Source organism: Pelophylax lessonae (assembly GCF_965119305.1).
Source record: "Pelophylax lessonae genome assembly, chromosome: 9".
NCBI lineage: Eukaryota > Metazoa > Chordata > Amphibia > Anura > Ranidae > Pelophylax > Pelophylax lessonae.
In genome coordinates, this window is record NC_138776.1 from 31,775,888 (window position 1) to 31,789,622 (window position 13,735).

Genomic DNA, 13,735 nt, shown 5'->3' on the forward strand with positions numbered 1-13,735 from the left:
TACCATAGAGAGGGGGAACCTCTACACCCCCCATACCATAGAGAGGGGACCCCTCTACACCCCCTATACCATAGAGGGGACCCCTCTGCACCCCCTATACCATAGAGAGGGGGCCCCTATACCATAGAGAGGGGGCCCCTCTGCACCCCCTATACCATAGAGAGGGGGGCCCCTATACCATAGAGAGGGGGCCCCTATACCATAGAGAGGGGGCCCCTCTGCACCCCCTATACCATAGAGAGGGGGCCCCTCTGCACCCCCACTACCATAGAGAGGGGGCCCCTCTGCACCCCCACTACCATAGAGAGGGGGCCCCTCTGCACCCCCACTACCATAGAGAGGGGGCCCCTCTGCACCCCCACTACCATAGAGAGGGGGCCCCTCTGCACCCCCACTACCATAGAGAGGGGGGCCCTTCTGCACCCCCACTACCATAGAGAGGGGGCACCCCATATAGAGGTCACTGAACCCCAGATGTGATGGACACCCCAACATTACATAGACACCCAAATATTGTTCTTCAATAGGGGTGCCCTGCTTTTCAGGGGGAAGCGCTATGGGCACCCAGTAATCGGTGTGGATGCCCTGCTTTTTTGGGTAATTGCTATGGGCACCCAGTGATTGGTATGGGCTCCCAGCTTATCGGTGTAATCCCTATGGGCACCCAGTAATTGTGATGGGCACCCCACTTTTTGGGGTAATTGTGATGGGCAACCCTGCATTTCAGTGGTAAATCCTATGGGCACCCAGTAATCGGTATGGGTGCCCAGCTTTTTGGGGTAATCCCCTATGGGCACCCAGTAATCGGTATGCGTGCCATGCTTTTTGGTGTAATCGGTATGGGCACCTATTAATCCATATGGGTGCCCCGCTTTTTGGAGTAATCCCTATGGGCACCCAGTAATTGCTATGGGTGCCCTGCTTTTTGGGGTAATCGCTATGGGTGCCCCACTTTTTGGGTTATTTGCTATGGTCACCCATTAATGGCTATGGGTGCCCCACTTTTTTGGTTAATTGCTATGGGTGTCCCACTTTTTGGGTTATTTGCTATGGGCACCCATTAATGGATATGGGTGCCCCACTTTTTTGGTTAATTGCTATGGGTGCCCCACTTTTTGGGTTATTTGCTATGGTCACCCATTAATGGCTATGGGTGCCCCACTTTTTTGGTTAATTGCTATGGGTGTCCCACTTTTTGGGTTATTTGCTATGGGCACCTATTAATGGATATGGGTGCCCCACTTTTTGGGGTAATTGCTATGGGCACCCATTAATGGATATGAGTGCCCCACTTTTTGGGTTATTTGCTATGGGCACCTATTAATGGATATGGGTGCCCCACTTTTTGGGGTAATTGCTATGGGCACCCATTAATGGATATGGGTGCCCCACTTTCTGGGGTAATTGTGATGGGCACCCAGTAATCGATATGGCACCCTGCTTTTTGGGGTAATTGGTATGGGTGCCATGCTTTTCAGGGTTAATTGCATGGGCACGCAGTAATATGGGCTCCCTGCTTTTCAGGGTTAATCGCTATGGGTACCCAGTAATCGCTGTGGGCGCCTCGCTTTTCAGGGTTAATTGCATGGGCACGCAGTAATTGATATGGGTGCCCTGCTTTTCAGGGTTAATCGATATGGAAACCCAGTAATCGGTATGGGCGCCCTGCTTTTCATGGTTAATTGATGTGGGTGCCCAGTAATTGGGCACATGGGTAATCGGTATGGGCGTCCTGCTTTTTGGGGGTAATCTGTATGGGCGTCCCAGGAATCAGTATTTTAGGGGTAACTGTTATAGGCACCCTGGCATCCTCTGTCCGTATGGGCACCCCTGTATCTTCAATCAATATCCACACCCATCTATTGGTTGGTAATATGGATAGTGGCACCTCTATCTTCCATCAGTATAGACGCCCATGTGTTGCCTATTGATATCCGTATAGAACCCCTGTTGTATCCTCCAGGGTAAATGAGCTGCCCTGTATTTTCTGATATATGACCCCCTGTATCCTCCATTGGTCCACACACCAGTTTTGCCTCCCCCTGTAGGTTTCATTGGTATAGGCAGACCAGCATTGCCTGTTAGCCATGCCGGTAGTATAGGCTCCCCTCTTTGTTACCTATATCAGCATAAGGGTCTCTGTATCGTCCATTGAATTAGCCCCCCCTTGTGTGCCCTATCAGTATACATATAGGTGGGTTCCCTATTGGTATCTATAAAAAGATCCATATTGTCTGCATCTGTCTTCCATTGATCCGCCCCCCCCCCCCGTCCTCCCCACATGTGTCTATAGACCGCCTGGCTGTCACATTGTTATAACATTGTATCATTTGGCATCTCCGTATCCCTCCATCTGCATGCACTTCCCCTGTCCTCCCTCGTTAAAGTCGCCATCAGTGTCATGTAACACGTATGTGAGGACTGGAGTCACATCAATCCTGCGTCTGGTACCCCGTCTACCCGTGTGTGTAAATTGGCGCCCCCCCCCCCCCTCCTCTGCCATGAGTTTGTTCCTAGTCAGCAGTCGTGTCAAATCTAAATTGACGTCTGTGTTTCCGCCCGTCAGCATGTGTGTTTTAAGTGTAAAAGGCCCCCCCCCATATGAAGAAGTCGGCAGCATGTGTGTAAATGGCCTCCCATCTGCATGCGTCGTCCAATGTGTGAACTGCCGTTGCCGTGTCACTGTCAGTGTGATTTATTATCCTCCCCGGGTATATGAGGAACATGCATCCGCCTCTAATCTGGTGTCTCTATACCCCCCCCCAATAATAGCATCCCCCCCCCCCCAGTCTTTCCTATACGTTGATCTCCTGTCTCTTCCACTGGCGTTGTACGAATTTCCACCCCCACCCAACATGTGATTTGCATAAATGGTTGGTTCCGTTGTGTACATCCCTGAGCCGTATTGTGTTCTTCTAGTACAGGCGGGGTATCCAGGGATGCCAATTTGTAATCTAAGAAAATGATATCCTCGTATTCCCCATCTGTACATGTGATGACGAGTTCCATTCTCCCCCCGGGGGCCACAGCTCCCATGGAACGCTTCTCAGTGCAGCTGTAGCCATACGGAGGGAAAAAATTCCGTCCTCCCCAGACCTGTGTATCCAAATCCAGGCAGAGCAGGCCGGGGGTATAGGGGGGGGGATGTGTTTTACATTATGGGGAGAGAAGGGGGCAGCTGCAGCACCGTATGACAGCATGGTACAGGCGGTATTGTGTGGGTGAGCGGGAGGCTGGGTCAGTGCGAGGGAAGGAGGAGGATGTGCGCTGTGTCTGTAGGATGACGTTGGAGGGGAGGCTTTCTTCTGCTTCACTTTTCAGAGAGGGGCTGATGAATACTGAGCTTCCATGGTTAAGGGTGCTGGGAAGGTGAAAATAGGATTTGGAGGGGGGGGGGGTGTTGGAGTAGCTGAGAAAATTGCTGTAAAGGGTTCATAAGCTGTGCTTTGAGGAAGACCACATGTTACAATTTGTACAATTGGCTTCCTATTGTGTTACGTTGTAGAGGAGTGTGAACATATGCTGGGGGGGGGGGGGGGTGCGCAAACTTCTGTGTATGTGTGCAGGGCTTGACAAATTTGATTTGAATTAGGGAGCCAGCTTTTTTGTTGCCCTGTCATAGGGGCCGATCCCCCTTGTGCTCGCCATGGGGGGGGGGGGGGGGCTCGGCTGATCCCCCTTGTGCTCGCCATGGGGGGGGGGGGGGCTCGGCTGATCCCCCTTGTGCTCGCCATGGGGGGGGGGCTCAGCTGATCCCCCTTGTGCTCGCCATGGGGGGGGGGGGCTCGGCTGATCCCCCTTGCGCTCGCCAGGGGGGGGGGGCTCGGCTGATCCCCCTTGCGCTCGCCAGGGGGGGGCTCGGCTGATCCCCCTTGCGCTCGCCAGGGGGGGGCTCGGCTGATCCCCCTTGCGCTCGCCATGGGGGGGCTTGGCTGATCCCCCCCCTCCCCGCGCTCGCCATGGGGCGGGCTTGGCTGATCCCCCCCCTCCCCGCGCTCGCCATGGGGCGGGCTTGGCTGATCCCCCCCCCCCCCCCCGCGCGCTCGCCATGGGGCGGGCTTGGGGATGATCCTGTACATACCAGTTCCAGTGTTCCCACCTAAACCCGTCTACAGCGTGTTCTTTCAGTACAGTTTTATGGGGGGGATGGCGAAGCAGCTTGGGCCCCTGAGCACTGTACTGTACACTCCCTGCCCAGACCTCTGTAGTTCCATGGTGTGAATAGGGCCCCAGCAGAGGATGGGAGAGATGAGCAGAGGGCCCAGCCCTGAATACAAGGTACAAGGCAGAGCCTGAAGGAAGGAGCTCCCCATACTGCATAAACGGGGGGCTAGGCTAGTCCCCCACTGAATGGCTACTCGTGTGTCTGTGTGCCTCTACTATACGCTATACAGGAGACAGGTCACTATACTGGCAGATGCTGGCCGCCTTTCTCCGCTCTCTTCTTCCGCCATCTTCCCATAACCTCCCTTTCTGTCTCCGCTTGCCGGAGTGACAGGCTAGAAGTCTGACTCTGAAAGCTAAACAGCCTTGCTAGCTGCTCTCGGAACCGGGGTCTGAGCCCATCCAGAAAAAAAGGGGGCGCAGCCTGCAAAAAAAAAGGGAATAAGAAGAAAAGGGAGAAATTTTGTGCTTTTGGCTTGCTGGTGGTGGAGAGATAATGGGCGGTGACATTCATGGTGCTGGCATGCGATAGGCTGAGGGATAGCGGCTTCAGAAATGACTTGTGCCTGGTGCTAACAAGTTAATGGGCTGACAAAAGCTTAGGCGCCCGGAGGCAATTTCTAGTTGCTGTTGCGACTTGGTGCCTGGGATTTGTCGTGCCCTGTGTGTGTGTGTGTGTGTGTGTGTGTATGTTTTTTTTTTTTTTTCTCCAATCAGATCATTTTAAACTAGAAGGGGGCTGTATAAATTGTGATCTGTGAGGATTTTATTATAATTTATATTAATAGAATATTATATTAGTAAGATTTGTGACTCCACTTTTGTTACAAGGAAAAGGAAAGTATGCATCTTAGTGGAGACTTCTAGGAAAATCAGGGAGCCAATCACACAAGCAGGAAAGGACATTTGTGGGGGGTTTTCTTTACATTCTGTAAAATGCACACAAACGTATTACAGAAAACGCAACGGATGTACGCTAACAGATGGGAGAACATGCAAACTGCATGTGTAGTGTCCTGGCCAGGATTTAAGAAAAGGGTCCCAGTGCTGCAAGGCAGACATGCAATCCACTGGGCCTCTGTGCTCTCTTCCCCCCCCCCCCCCCCCTGTATTTACCAATACATGTGTTTTTGTTAATACAAGCAGTGTGTAATTGGCTACGTTTTGACGTGGTGGGGTTGATTTTTGCAGAGTACCAAGTCTGGTTTCTATGCAGAGCTGCACCAATCGGCTTGTTTTATTAAGATTTGACAATAAAATCTTAAAGATGTGATTGGTTACCATTTGCAGCTGCACCAGATTTTGCACACCTGTGTCAGCTTCATGCAGTAGTGCTTACGTGTCCTAGAACATGCTGATAGGAGGAGAGAGCAGAGTGACACATTCCTCAGTTTGCTGCTTTTTCCTTTCACTGTCCCATTCACAGGCTGGAAGAGCAACTGAGCTGTGAGCTGTCCATATTGGATTGTACGACTTGATGACAAACTACGGTGGGGACATTTCTATCTGGAATGGTGTGGCTGCTTTAATGATGAGCGGAAGATGTATGGAGTTGGGGTAGGTTATGTTTGAGGGGGGGGGGGGGTAGATTACATTCGGCACGGGTGGGAGGCGGGGGTAGATTACATTCGGCACGGGTGGGAGGCGGGGGTAGATAACATTCGGCACGGGTGGGAGGCGGGGGTAGATTACATTCGGCGCGGGGGTAGATTACATTCGGCACGGGTGGGAGGCGGGGGTAGATTACATTCGGCACGGGTGGGAGGCGGGGGTAGATTACATTCGGCACGGGGGTAGATTACATTCGGCACGGGTGGGAGGCGGGGGTAGATTACATTCGGCACGGGTGGGAGGCGGGGGTAGATTACATTCGGCACGGGTGGGAGGCGGGGGTAGATTACATTCGGCACGGGTGGGAGGCGGGGGTAGATAACATTCGGCACGGGTGGGAGGCGGGGGTAGATTACATTCGGCGCGGGGGTAGATTACATTCGGCACGGGTGGGAGGCGGGGGTAGATTACATTCGGCACGGGTGGGAGGCGGGGGTAGATTACATTCGGCACGGGTGGGAGGCGGGGGTAGATTACATTCGGCACGGGTGGGAGGCGGGGGTAGATTACATTCGGCACGGGTGGGAGGCGGGGGTAGATTACATTCGGCACGGGGGTAGATTACATTTGAGGGGGTTGGGAGGCGGGGGTAGATTACATTTGAGGGAGGTGGGAGGCGGGGGTAGATAACATTTGAGGGGGTTGGGAGGCGGGGGTAGATTACATTTGAGGGGGTTGGGAGGCGGGGGTAGATTACATTTGAGGGGGTTGGGAGGCGGGGGTAGATTACATTTGAGGGGGTTGGGAGGCGGGGGTAGATTACATTTGAGGGAGGTGGGAGGCGGGGGTAGATAACATTCGGCACATCAGCTGTAATGAAACTACAAATCCCATCATACGTCAGTATCATTGATGTCAGTATTGAAATCCCTCATGGGACTTGTAGTTCCACAGCAACTGAAGGTTGGCTGCCTGTTGGGCTGGAGGGTAGGCAATGCTTTGTACTCTGGCTGTGATGGAACCACAAATCCCATCATGCTGATCGTATTGCAATCCCTCATGAGATTTGTAGTTCCACAACAGCTGAAGTTGTGAAGGTTGCTTACTGCTGGTTTAGAGGACTGCATGGGGTGCTTAATGCTGAAGTAGGGCATGCTTCCATATTCCCTATTGGTGTTTGAGAGCTTTTCCTCCCCCCTCTTGTTTGACCTCTCCGTACACAACCAGATTTGAATTGTACAATCGGTCAGTTGTTGCTGAACTTGTGAAGTTAATGGCTGTCCTCTTGCATACTCTTGGCTAGTCCGATGCTTTATTTGGCTTGTGGGTTACCATGCTGAGATGGGTAGTTTGAGGTGAAGATATTTGTGCCAGATGATTGTCTATCAAACAAAGTAACCGTAAATCTTTGGAGGTTATAGGTTAAAGCCCAGCTCTGGAAATAACAAAAATGCTTTGTTTCCACCGAGTGGTTTGGTACAGTTCAGTACGGTTTGGTACACCTTGATCAGGCTTGCCTTTCCACCGCCAAGTGTAGCTCCACCCTGTTGGCACGATACTAATGTGCTTGGTACCCAAACGGGAAGAGTCCCAAAAAAGTGGGTAGGGTTCGGAATTGGGGTACCATTCACAACTTTTGACAATGGAAACAACAAAAATTGCATACCGTACCGCTCAGTGGAAACGAGGCCGAAGAGACATCGGATGCAATGGGGCCCCACACTTGGTGGTTGTGAACCTCAGACATGAGATATTACCAAAGCATAGTGTGTACTTGGCTCAATCCAGAGCACAACGTGTCTGCTGCCTCCTTCCTCTATCTGCAACAGTCCCTAATGAGTTTTTTTAAAAACAAACACAAAGAAAGGACGTACCAGCCTAGCGCATTATCCTCAGCGGGCTTTATTAATAATAAAGGTTAAAATCAGCTACTCACAAACATGTGGTAGAGCAGCATATCAATTCCAAAAGACAGCTTCAAATGAAACGTCCAATGTCTCCTGTAGATGTAGGGCTGATGCGTTTCGAGGCCTTGCCTCTTCCTACTTGACCACATTGTGCGGTCATATCAAGAAGTTCCACAGGAGGGAGCATGCTAGAGTGAGAAATACGGCGTCTTCCGTTACCCCCGTGGTTGCGGCGTCTTCCGTTACCCCCGTGGTTAGAGGAGCTCCAGCCCAAAAAAATACTAATACTGTATCTGATGGTTTTAAATATTGGGACACTAACATGTCCAGGGATCCCGCGATGTCGACACCCCCGACGACTTTTTTTTTTTTTTTTTTCTCTCACTCAATCAGCTACCGGGTGCTGCCACCGCCATTCCTTATAAGGGAAACTGGCAGTGCAAATTCGCAGCCAATTCTCTACTGCACATGCGCGAATCACGCTGCACTTTGTGAATGGCCTGGCGGTGGGGGCAGGGGTCTGAACTTCCAGGGGGCCTTGGCGAGATCACCCGTAAGGGGGGACGGGTACCTGCCAAAAATGTGCTGGTGGGGGGGGAAGCACAGAAGCGGAGCTTCCTCTTTTGGGATCCACTTTAATATGTATTGGGGATGAGGCGCTGCATGGGTTTTTTTTTTTACCACATAACCCCCGTTTCCAAAAAAAAAAAAAGCCCTGTCATTGTGATAGTCCTTTGTGTGCTTTTTATATTTTTATTTGTTTACATATAATGAACCCTATCAGGGACAGTTCTTGTCAACAGGGGGCGACTCTGTGTACATATGCAAAGCTCCTCCAGTATACATTTACATGTAGATGCAGAGAAACAAATCTATTGGTTAGTGAATAACTTCCAACTTTTCAGTATCCTATGTTAAAGCTGACGGAAGCTATTTACTAAAATATCCAGGTTTTCATGCAGCGTTCTCCTGTGCTGTCATGCCTGGTGGCCGGATTTTCTGGGCTTTGACGGGATCAGGTGTGATCTCATTATATTGCAGTGACTTTGTTGCATTGTCGTCACCTGCTGCTACTATTACTAAGCAGTTGCTTCTCAGTGGATGGCTATACGGCTCAGTAGGAGAGATGGAGACTTGCAGGAACATATGGTGATTGGACATCAGCGCTTCATTTTGCTTTCGCTGCTGAAAGCGGCAGGTTTTTTTTTTTGTAGAGCGAAATCCTGTTTTTCTTATGGCAGCCGCCCTTGGCTAATTATATGGCTGTGCCCCGGGATCTCTGCCACATGAGAATTTCAATGCGTTTGTCGGTGGCAGGAGCCGTAGGTAAGCAGATCTGTGTGGATTGTGGTGAAGAGGAAGATGAAGTACCAGTGACAGAAACCTCTCTAAATTGGATTTTTCTCTGCTGTGAATTAATCTTGTCCACCCAAAAACGCTAGTTCAGTGTATGATGGGTGTAGTATCGTGACGCCACCTAATGCACATATGTGCACACGTTGACAGCTTGTCACATGTTACTGTGTACGTTTAGGTCTCCAACACACAGGCGTTTCCCGGCATACATCGGATTCCTAGGGCAAGAATCGCCAGATTTTTGTCGCCAGAATGACAGGTGCGTGTGAATGGCGGCGGTTGTAAAGTAATGACTGGCGGCTGACAGCAGCAGTCACTGTTGGCTTGTAGCCGCGGTTACCTGAGGTTGGGGGACCGGTGTCCGAGCCTAGACACGGATGCAACGACAGATGCAACCAGACTCTGAACCCGCTGTCAGTATCTTTTATGTTTAAATGAGTTTCTATTGTTTTAAAAGCATTTTAAGGTCTTTAAACACACTTTTAAAAGTACAGTGACAGTAAAATAAACATGCTTTCTGTGTATTTTAATGGGGTTTTTCTATTTCGCGGATTTTCACTTTTCGCGGCTGGGTCCGGAGCGTAACCCCCTGCAATGGAGGGGGGTTTCCTGTATGCCAGTGACCGCCTGTGTGTGGGGCCTTAGTTTGCTGTACATGTCATGGTGAATCTCTATAGTTTTTCTAAAGGCAGAACGTTTTTTTTTTAACCGGAGCACAAACCGGTCATTAAGGTAGATTTTCCGCATGCAGGCACCCATCCCGGCCTTCTATACTCACCTGAGCCCAGTCTTGATCAAGTGATGTGCATGAGAGCAGAGGCTCTCCTGGCTCTCTACGCCCCTCACTAGCTCACAGTGGAAGCCATTGGCTGCAAGACAGTGAGTGGGGGGCGGAGCCAAGCCTTGCCCCTTGTCTTAATGGCTTGCTATGGGGGCACTTGGAAACAGGGAGGAGCCAGGAGCACCCAGGGGGACGACGACAGGTTAGTATTAACATGTTAAATGAAATTTAAACCTTTTTATAGTCTTTAATTTCTCAGCTTGGCTTTATCCTATGCGGTGGTACCGTTGACTGGTGGGGTCTTTGTGGAGCCTCTGCAAATCAATGTGGGGGTGCACTGGTGGCACAGCAACCAACCTTACTGACTGCTTTGTGGGCCACCCAACTTTCCACATGACTGACGTAGGAAAGAGACCAGCAGGAAAGATCTGATTCACAGTTCTTGTGCAAGGAATCATGGGACATGTAGTGCCACCGGCGTCCATGAATGGGTGTGCGTTTCCAGGAATAAAAGTTGCGTGGGTGCTTTGCACCTGGGAAAGTGAGCTGTCTAAAGATAATGAAGGGAAATCAGAGAATTGGCAAAGCAGAAATTAAAAATGTACATAATCCTCAAATATCCCTTTTTTTTGTAAAGGCAGCCCCCCCTAAATACATACCGGAGCCCAGGCAGCCCCCCCTAAATACATACCGGAGCCCAGGCAGCCCCCCCTAAATACATACCGGAGCCCAGGCAGCCCCCCCTAAATACATGCCGGAGCCCAGGCAGCCCCCCCTAAATACATGCCGGAGCCCAGGCAGCCCCTCCTAAATACATGCCGGAGCCCAGGCAGCCCCTCCTAAATACATGCCGGAGCCCAGGCAGCCCCTCCTAAATACATGCCGGAGCCCAGGCAGCCCCTCCTAAATACATGCCGGAGCCCAGGCAGCCCCTCCTAAATACATGCCGGAGCCCAGGCAGCCCCTCCTAAATACATGCCGGAGCCCAGGCAGCCCCTCCTAAATACATGCCGGAGCCCAGGCAGCCCCTCCTAAATACATGCCGGAGCCCAGGCAGCCCCTCCTAAATACATGCCGGAGCCCAGGCAGCCCCTCCTAAATACATGCCGGAGCCCAGGCAGCCCCTCCTAAATACATGCCGGAGCCCAGGCAGCCCCTCCTAAATACATGCCGGAGCCCAGGCAGCCCCTCCTAAATACATGCCGGAGCCCAGGCAGCCCCTCCTAAATACATGCCGGAGCCCAGGCAGCCCCTCCTAAATACATGCCGGAGCCCAGGCAGCCCCTCCTAAATACATGCCGGAGCCCAGGCAGCCCCCCCTAAATACATGCCGGAGCCCAGGCAGCCCCCCCTAATACATACCGGAGCCCAGGCAGCCCTCCTAAATACATACCGGAGCCTGATCTCAATCCAGCGATGTGTATGAGCAGGTGCTCTCTCCCTCCTCATTGGCTGTTACAGCAACACTATTGGATCCTGCTGCTTTCAGTCACAGCCATTGATTGAGGAGCAGGCTGCTTTGTGCCCCTATAACGAGTTTGGGGGGGGGGGGGCAGGATTGGGGCTGCTCTGTGCAAAAGTAATGCAAGGAATAAAACATGTTTAACAAAGACTTTACCTTTACTTTAAATTAACCGCGTGCTTCTAACGTGACGGTTTAATACTACTTCAGCCCTTCAAGACTCCCAAGTGGGGTGAAAGGAGCTGGCCTTCAGTTCACAAGTCCTCTCTTCTGCCACAGCCAATAGGAGGTGGGGGGGTCTGCTTTACCTGTTTAGTTTTTAATCGTTCTGGAAAAAGCAGTAGAAGTGGGAACACCCTAGAGGGGAGGAAGAAAAGCGGCAGTCAAGCAATCGTCTTTTCCAAGCCCAAAGAGGCACACGAAGCCGTGTGGGCATTGTCCATCAAACTCCACCTATACCCGAAATCACCATTAACAAGTTGGTGCTCTAATTCATTAATTTGCAGTCTGTATATTATTGTGCTTTAAAATTACCAGCAGTTTTTTTTATTATAAGGGCTTTACCATCACAATATGGCCACACACAGCAAATGGGTGGAGTAGGAAAGCAGAAATTATGCAAGAGAAAAAAACTGCATGTAAATGGGTGGTTCTGGTAAAAAATCCCTTCTGCTTTATATTCAGAGTTTTTATATTTTTGGTTCCTTTTAAAGCTAAACTCCAGGCTAATATAAAAGACTCAAATACAGCCCTGTATTCAGTGTGTTTGTGGATGGGTGTGTGTGTGGGGGGTTTGTGTGTATGTTGTATAGATAGATCTATCAGGGCTCGACAAAATGCCAGGCGCCACGTCGCAATTGCAACTAGAAATTGCCTCCTGGCTCCTAAGCTTTTGTTAGCACCAGGCACAAGTAATTTCTGAAGCTGCTATCTCATGCCAGCACCATGAACATCATGCCCATTATCTCTCCACCCACAGGCCAAAAGCACGGAATTTCTTCTTTTCTTACTCTTGTTTTATTGCAGGTCGCTCCCCCTTTTTCTTGATGGGCTCTCGGACCCCAGTCCCAGGTGCAGCTAGCAAGGCTGTTTGGTTCCAGAGTTAGACTTCTAGCCTGTCACTCTGGCAAGCGGAGACAGAAAGGGAGGGCCTGGGAAGATGGCGGAGAAAGGCAGTCAGCATCTGCTGGTATAGTGACCTGTATAGAGTGTAGTAGAGGCGCACAGAACACAGGTGGGTAGCCCTTCAGTGCGCGGGGCCCCTGTGCGAGGTGAGGCTAGCCCAGCCCCCAGTTTGTGGTGTGGGGAGCTCCTTCCTTTAGGCTCTGCCTAACACTGCATGTATTCAGGGCTCAGCTCATCTCTGGGCTCCTCTGCTGGGGCCCATTCACACCATGGAACTACAGAGGTCTGGGTGGGGAGTGTACAGTGCTCAAGGGCCCCGGCTGCTCTGTCACCCCCCCCCCCCCCCCCATAATTCTCTGACAGAATATGCTGTAGGCAGGTCTAGGTGGGAGGGCTGGAACTGGTGGTGAGCACGGAGCCCACCCCCCGTAGTGAGTATGGGCATCAGCGAAGTCCCCAAGGGTGAACCTCCTATGACAGGGCTCGACAAACAAGCTGGCTCCTAGATTCAAAGAAAATTAGTCAAACCCTGATATATTGTATGTGGATATAATCATTTTTTTTGTTTACACTCACCGGCCACTTTTAGATGGATGCACCTTGCTAGTACCAGATTCCCCCCCCCCGGTTTTTTTTGCCTTCCAAATTCTCTTAATTCTTCTTCTAGTGGCCATAGCTGGTGGCAGTATTTGCACTAACAATTCGACCGGCTAGATGTGCCCAAGTTGATTGATCATCTTGTGTACAATCCATCTGGGCCTGTCCCTGCTGGACCGTGCCAGATTCAAACCATCTATGGGTGGCTTTAGTAAGGTCAACAATGAGGCCTTTATTTGCAACCCCCCCCTTTTTTTTTTTCCCTTCTCCACTTTGGACTTCAGGGGCCCCAGTGCTGCCAGGCAGAAATGCAGACCAATCAGTGGCCCTCTATCATTACATCCATGAAAGAATCTGGGTTGTTTGTGTTTGTTTATGTGTTTGTATGTATGTGTATGCCTGAATTTGACATGGTGTCCTCTAAGTCGCTGTAAGCAAAGCTCAAACAGTATTAGGAGCAGCCAGCCGGGTGTGCTGCAGCACTCATGTGCTCTAGAACAGCCTTTTTCAACCAGGGTGCCCTTTTGAGGTCTTCAGAGGTGCCCAAAAATTGCCAACAGGGCAGCCATGGTTACTCAAAGCCACAGGTTTTATTGTGCAGCATTATAACTTTTGGGCATCATGCGGAGCAGCCACTGGCATCCTAACAATGACATCATATAAGGATGGATGTCGGGTACCTGTACAGCATCCTTGTTTGCCCCTCTGTCAGCACTGGGGTCAGGTTAGCAAAGAGAAGCATAGAAAGTGAGGGAGAAGATGACTGCTAGAACACCAGTACCAGTGTGCAAA

The 13,735-nt window shown here is 51.0% G+C and overlaps 1 protein-coding gene across 1 annotated transcript in view; it reads left to right on the top strand.

Annotated features, from left to right (window-relative positions):
- Positions 1-13,735, top strand: part of RIMKLB (ribosomal modification protein rimK like family member B) — a gene marked incomplete at its 3' end in the record, with an annotated part of 114,334 nt that overhangs the window by 275 nt on the left and 100,324 nt on the right. The gene's annotated exons all lie outside the window — the stretch shown is intronic.